Here is an 8022-nt window from a genome sequence, read left to right on the forward strand (position 1 = left end):
TTGTGAGAGAGAGAAGTTTATTCATGATGATATCGACTTTGAAGGCTTTCAAAATGCTAGCAAAAGAGTACCATGATTTTTTAGCCCTAGTCAGTGACACTGTGAAAGAACCAATAATGTTAGAAGATAAATCAATAGTAAAGGAGTACCCAGAGTCTTCTTAGTTAATTTGTCAAGTTTGTTTCCAAGAAGAGAAATAGATTTCACCATTGATTTGATACAAGATGCAGAACCAATAGCAAAGGCGCCTTACAAGATGAAAATCAAGGAGTTAAAAGAACTAAAGAGTCAGCTGCAAGACTTATTAAAAAAAAATTCATTAGACCAAGCATTTCCCCCTTGGGGAGCCTCATTGATTTTTATTAAGAAGAAAGATGGGAGGTTATGATTATACATTGACTATAAAAAAATTAAACAAACTCACAATAAAAAATAAGTACTCGTTACCAAGACTTGATGTTCTTTTTTCACCACTTGAAAGAGACATTTATGTTTTCAAACATTGATTTATACTCAGGTTATCATCAACTAGGAATTAAAGAAGACAAAGCAAAAAAAAAACTTCTAATACCAAATATGGGTATCACGAGTCTGTGATGATGTCTTTTGGGTTATTGAAAACCCATGCCATCTTTATAGACCTTATGAACATAATTTTTAAAATTATTTCTAAATAGATTTGTAATTTTTTTATAGATGACATTCTAATATATTCTAGTAATGAAACTCATCATGCATATAATCTTCACGTCATTTTGCAAACAGTAAAGGAGAACCGATTGTATCTCAAGTTATCAGAGCGTGAATTTTGATTGAAAAGTATAGCATGCTTGGGGCATACAATTAGCAATGAGGATATCTCAATGGATCAGAATAAGGTTAAAATGATCATTTGATTGGCCAAGACCAACCATTGTTATAGACATATAAAGTTTTTTAAGTTTGGAAGGTTATTACAAGAGATTTGTTGATTCTTTCATATTATAATGCATTAGTTCAAATTAACTCAAAATGTAGTGAAATTTGAATGAACTGATAATCGATGTGTGAAGCAATTGGTTAATCATGCAAATATATGCGTTGATCAAGTAATATACAAATTATGAGTTCGCGTGTAGATCCCACAAGGAAACTCAACTTTCTAGAAGAAAAAGTTCTAGTTTAATACACCATTAAGTCTAGTTTGAATGGTTCAGATTTGCAAAAGGTGAAATGTTCTAAAATTGTAATACATAACTAGAAAAATAGAACTAAGTTTTGTTGAAGCTTCTTTAAGATGAAAGATTCATACTCCAGTGACACCGGTTTAATGAATCCTCATAATTTTTAACGAGTTCGTCACATTATTATTGATAACTGTTGACCTCAGTTTTGGGTGAGGGTTTTGAATCTTTCCTTTAGTGACTAGGATCTACCTTAGGACTTTCCTAATGTCTATATTAGCATCTTAGAAATGGTACCCACCTTCTCCTTAGACATTTCAACCAAGTCTCGGTTCTCTATGTTGGTTATATATGTGATCAATAATCTTTAATAATACAAAATTAGAGATTGCATAAGGGAACCCTGATTAGAATTCATATAGGACCTATAGACCATAGGAAAGTCTTGCACTGTTCTACACATTTTTAGACTTCAATACATTGCATCATCATTCATAATTATCATAATCATCATAAGCATTACATTTTCATGTCACAATATTGCAATCATTTCACTCATGGGGCTGACCAAAATTATTTGAGCCTAATTTCCCCTAAAAAATACTCCACTTGAATATTCTAATTCTTCAAAATTCTCCAAAACTATCATTGAATTGCAAAATCCACTTCAAACCATTTGATATTATCATTTAGACCATTTCAAACCCAAAAATTAAAAAAAAATACCCAATTTTTCCAAAAATTACCAAAATGCCCTTGGACCTCCAAAATATCAAATTTTCCAAAATCTCCCAGAGTCATCGATAAGTCCTAAAAATCACACCAACATCTCTCAGAGTCACCAATAAATTCTAAAAATCACACCAAATCATTCCTTATGTCTTACTAAGAATTTTAATTGTAATATTGTCATACTTCCGGATAATTTTTTGACACTTCGACACCAAAATAATGAATACTTAAAAATGCTTCGGATATCATAAAACCTTTCACATTGATCAAAAATGACCCCGAGCACTGTCGTTTGACTCCAAATTTTTTCTTAAAACACCTCGAGTCTTTAAATCAACCTTTTGACCACTTTGATCAAAGTCGAGCAAAATTACCAAAATACCACTCATGACCCAAAAATTTTCAAATCCCCCAAAATCATTTTAAACACCTCCAAAATCAATTTTTGACCATCCATTGGGTCGAATTTGACCAAATTCACTCACTTTGATCAAAATCGTCAAATTGAGCTTAACATTCAATCAAATACTTCAATTTCAAATTCAACATGTCTAAATTTAATTTCAAATGAATCCAAATCCATTTAATTGGCCCAGGATCAGTTTCCAAAACGATCGATCGAGAATCAAAAATTTGATGAAAATTAAATTTGACGCATTTTTTAACCCGATCATCGGCAAGGTTGTCCAAGTGACCCCGAACGACGAAACGGATCACGCGAGTGTGTCTGGAACGTCGATTTTGCCTAAAAGAAATGTTCATGCGGGAATGATATTATTATTATTATTATTATTATTATTATTATTATTATTATTATTATTATTATTATTATTATTATTATTATTATTATTATTATTATACTATTATAATAATATAATATAATATTAAAAAAACTATGATCCTATAACTTAGGCATGCTGCAATCTTTTCAATTAAATGTTTTTTTCTCTCTCCAAACTATTTTCACATGCATCTATTCATATATATATGTGTGTGTGTGTGTGTGTGCGCGCGCGCGCTTATCATATTAGACTCGCGCATGCATACAGCCTAATCCCCATGCCTCTCTCTCTCTCTCTCTCTCTCTCTCTCTCTCTCGCGGCTAGCTGTAGGATAAAAAAAAATTATAAAACAATATATATCTCTCTCCCTCTCCTATATAAGAAAAGTGAACTCCTCTCCTAAAACAAGATCAAAACGTCCTCACACTCTTTTCTCCTTCACGTTACACAGCAGCAGCTCCCCACCTCCTCGTCGGAAACCGCCAACGTCGCACGAAAATCTGAAGCCGAGCCAACTTTTTATAGTGCCTCCCAAACCTTCTTCATCCTTAACGAAATTTGTAACCCTTGACCTGAACAACCCAACCCACAACATCGCCGCCGCCGCCGGAAAAGCCCTCTAAAGCTCACGACCACCTTTCAATTTTGCATAAAAAACTCTTTCAAAACTCGCCCAAATTGTTATATTAGCTTTCTTAGGTCCAAGGAAGCCAAATCAATTATTTCCCATCATTTTGGTGATTGCTAACGCCTCCTCCAAGCGAGATCAAGTCAACTCCGGCGAACTTCTAATCTGACGTAAAAACGACATTAAATTGGTGCCACAATGACTTGGATAAGCTCAAGGAAGCCTACTTACTCAAATCTGATTGAGGACAAACATAAAAATTTTAGTTAAGCTCAAAGAAGCCTTCTTAATTGTTGTTCAAGTCGTGGGCATGAGGGAGATGCACTGTAGCGATTTTATTTATTTATTTATTTTATTCAAGAAATTATAATTAAATTTTAAAATTACATAATTTTTTGTAGAAAACTTAAAAAAATAAACCAAAAGATATTATGAACTCAGAACAATTAGGAGAATTTTTCGAGACTCAAATCATAATTTTTCATCAACTAAATATTTTTAAATTATTTTTTGAAGTTTTGGAGTATTTAAATCATAAAAATTAAAATAAAAATGAGAAAAATATGAAATTTGACAGAAATATTAAATGGCTTGGAAACAATTTGTTTGATTTTTTCAAGTCATTTTGATTTCTCTGTAGGGAGATTTCTTTTTTTTAAGTGAAACAGGTCATTTTAAATAATTAAGAAAAATAAGAAATGTAGAATCTCAAATCCCCTTTGATTTTGTTTTTTGACTTTAAACAGATCTTAGAATCTTAAAATCAGTTTAATAATCATAATTCACTAATTAGGGAATAGGTTTGAGTTAGGTTAGGTTAATCTAACCCGAGCTTAAGTTAAACTTAGTCTAGTCTATTTAGGATTCATATTGGTCTCCTAGCATTAGTGGGACTAATCTGAATTCATCCCCTTAGGGTGAACCCAATTTAAACCAATTACTTTGTTAGCCAACTTCGGGTTACATTAGTTAACCTAACTTCATGTGTGTTAATCCTAAACCAATAAGATTAATTAACATAAATCTTATGTTAGTTAACCCTAAACCAATAGGATTAGTTAACATAAACCCTAGATTAGTTAACTCTAATCCATAGGATTAGTTAAGCCTAAGCCTTAGGTTAGTTAAATCTAAACCAATAGGATTAGTTAACCTAAACCTTAGGTTAGTTAAACCTAAATCAATAGAATTAGTTAACTTAAACCTTGAGTTAGTTAACCCTAAACCTTAGGTTAGTTAACATTAAATCAATAGGATTAGTTAACCAAAACCTTAGGTTAGTTAACCATAATCCAACCCTAATCTTTACGCTAAACAAACTTGAATCATAGCTTAGCCTTAAGCTAAACCTACCCTAAACCTTAGGTTAAAACCTAACCCATACGTTGAACATAGAAGAACCTTTTATGTAAACCTTAAACCTAAGTTAAACCTAAACCCCTCAACTTGAACAACAATTAAGAAATAAAATAAAACGCATTGTGAGGGGTAAATTTACATAAAACATATTAAAACTTAAACTTAAATCAAACCAAATGCAATAAAGCTTTAAAGCATGGCTTTGAGGTTAAGTCAGTTTCAAAATCGTCAACTTTACATAAGTAATAACAAGTGAACAAAAAATGACTAAAATAAAACACTTTAAATCCAACAACAAGATGTAAACAACCTAAAATATTTCAACCCTAAAATCGATAAAGTAACTTAAGGATCAATTAAATCTTAATCACAAAAATTACATAACGAAACTTAAACCATTTTTTTGTTCTGGTTCACGAAGGTTCCTTGGACGATGCATTCTGTGGATATTGACAATAATCTTCCGGTCCTAGTAGTCAACCACCTTTCGAACTAAGTAAACTAGGGCATCCAGCGAACTGAGACGACGGAGGCATAAATCTTGAGTAGGTTACCACTAATTAAATAATTAAAATTTAATAAAATTTTGATAAAATGTTGTTTCTTTATCTCCTTTATTTATTATTTTATGTGTCTCAATGCATGTTCTTTTACTGTTTTTATCAAACATAGAATGCATGTGTTAAGAATAAATAATGAAGAAATAATTTTTTTTTTTAGATTAGGAAGAACCTAGAAATCATAACACTAGGGAATTACTTATCTTAAATAAACTTAGTCTTGGCCTAGGTTTGAACTATACCTTCACTACCCTTTAACTAATTCACTATAAAATTATCAAAACAATTAAAACTATTAATAATAAGATCAGAATACCTGAAGACTTGAAGACACTTCAACAAGGAGCTTGGAATAGACCTCGTGGGCAGCTCGTTCAAGATCTCTCTTTAGTTTAAATAACAATTCTTAGGATTCTGAGACTGTGTTTTATGACATAAAACCTCTCTTTTTTTAGGCCCCTGCATAGTCTCGATATACAACATGTACTAACTTATTTTAGGATTCTGAGGTAGTCACTCGACGTAAAACCTCTTATCTTTCTAGGATTTTTGTGTAGACCATCATTACACCAATTTAAGCCCTAATTAATAAAACTGACAAGAATTAACTGAAATTAATATCATCTTAAATTGAGTCAAACATTAGGATAGTTTGGGGGATTACCAAGAACCTACCATAGATTTTTAATCTCCCATATTTGTCTTCCTTTGATTTTTAAAATAAAATATTTCACCTCTGAACCAATCCCGATTGAAAATTTCACAATCATGTTCGTTGACTATATTACAATGGGATCAATCTAACCCCATTTTCTTTAAATTAAAATAATATTTTCTAAATATTATATTACACTAAATTAAACCGCATCCAATCGTATGACGACCAACAATAACTAAGGACAAATCCTTCTTATTATATGTTTAAGTCAAAAAGAAATTATTATTACATTTAAGGGGGGACTTAACCATGCAAGATTTCTCAAGAAACCTCTAGTCCCTTATCTTAGTTGCAATTTCCTACTGGCACTATATCTATTCAATTAGGCTATTTTGTGTTAAACTACTCAGTTTTTCCAAACGATGGTTGGAAATCCTAGATCATAAAGGATTCTATTTTTTAACTGGACGTATAAATTAAGACTGAAAAGTTAACACATCAATATATCAAATCCAAAGCAAAAAAAAATGTCAAGGGAGAAACTCAAGGATAAAACAACAAAAAAACCATATGACTTGTATCACACTAGTATGAAGAAGATTTAGCTATTATGCATAAGGAAAGAAAACATAAAGGCTTCCCTTGAAAATATTAAAGAACGCAGCGTAAGAAGGTATAGAAAACACAAACTCAAGCCAATTACTTTTTGTAATACATTGCAATTCTTTCAGTATAATGCAAGCCTTTCAAATTAGCCGATTCGTGAAACAGGGCACGCCTGCTAAAGCAATGGCACGTGCACAAAGGATTGCGGCGTGAACGTGTCGAGCACTTGGTTGGGGGGCTAGGTTGTGGCGCTAACGTGCCAAGCTCTTGGTGCGGCAAGGCGGGCGCACTAGGTTGCAGTGTCAGAGTGCAATCCCTTTGGCTATTTTGACTTCTTTCGCTCTCAAAGCACGCTCAACATCATCTTCCTATAAAACACAACTAATACATCTTCAACAAGCATAAAATCCTCATGATTAGTCAATAAAACACAAAATTAATCATGGAAACTATCACATTTTTGCATCACATCAATTTCCCCGAACTTATTACTTGCTCTCAAATAACTCCTCAAATAACTCCTATCTAAATTTGGACTTATTTAAATGATTTTTGTAGTTCAAATGTGAAACTTTCTAAACATCTAACAAGTGTATAAAATTAATACTAAAAGATGTGCAAATATCATTTCAGAATTGGATTTTCATTAATCTCTAATAACCTAGCATTTCTTTAATTCACTTCTTTCTGCACCTAAGCAGATCTCAAAGAACTTAATTCAATGTAATTGAAATATTTTCATTATCCAAAAATTTTTTAAAGTTAATTAATTATAAATCCCATAGCTCAATACCACTTAACTTTTTCCTGAATATAATATTTAAGAATCTCATTAAGAAAAAAATGTCAATTTATTAAATAGGAAAAGACTTGGACACTATTTTTTCATGTTCATGCGTAACCTCAAGCTCACTCTCAAAAAGACTAGTTACTTGCACAATCTTTCTTTTCTTTTCTTCTGGATTAGAGCCCGACCCAATATTCATTTTTCTTTTTCTTTTTCCTCTTCTCATCTCATTCAAAAAATTTTAATTCCACTAAGAGTTATTTATATCTGATTAAGCATTTTTTTTAAGGATTTTGAAAGTCTAATCTCCCCTAATTAATAATTCTCAATTATTTCTTAATATGAAATCATTGAATATTATCAATTCAAAAATTATAGTTCAAGTAGATTGTTTGAGTTGAAGATTTAAATGTTAAATCATCTTTGGTTAATCACTTATATCTTGAGTTGCACTTTTTTAATTATTTTGGAACTTTTTAGGATTTAGGCCGAAGTAACTAAGATGAATGACTAAATTATTAAAACATTAATTATAATCCTCCCTTTTGATGACATTCACACTTCTTATGAAATTATTCTACAATCTAATTAAATCATCAGAGATCCTACCATGAGTCGCTACTCTAAAATCAAGTATATAGCTCAGAAATATAAATTACTTTTAGGCAAGTGCAGATGCATCACTTCCTCCCCCAAATTTGTTTTATATCATCTGTAAACCACATGAAAAAGTGCAGGAAAGGGAAA

General features: G+C 31.5%; 1 protein-coding gene across 2 annotated transcripts in view; it reads right to left on the reverse strand.

The window, feature by feature from the left end:
- Window positions 1-8022, reverse strand: part of LOC110030599 (pathogenesis-related homeodomain protein) — a 74747-nt gene that overhangs the window by 54010 nt on the left and 12715 nt on the right. The gene's annotated exons all lie outside the window — the stretch shown is intronic.

This window comes from Phalaenopsis equestris, unplaced genomic scaffold (assembly GCF_001263595.1).
Source record: "Phalaenopsis equestris unplaced genomic scaffold, ASM126359v1 Scaffold000741, whole genome shotgun sequence".
NCBI lineage: Eukaryota > Viridiplantae > Streptophyta > Magnoliopsida > Asparagales > Orchidaceae > Phalaenopsis > Phalaenopsis equestris.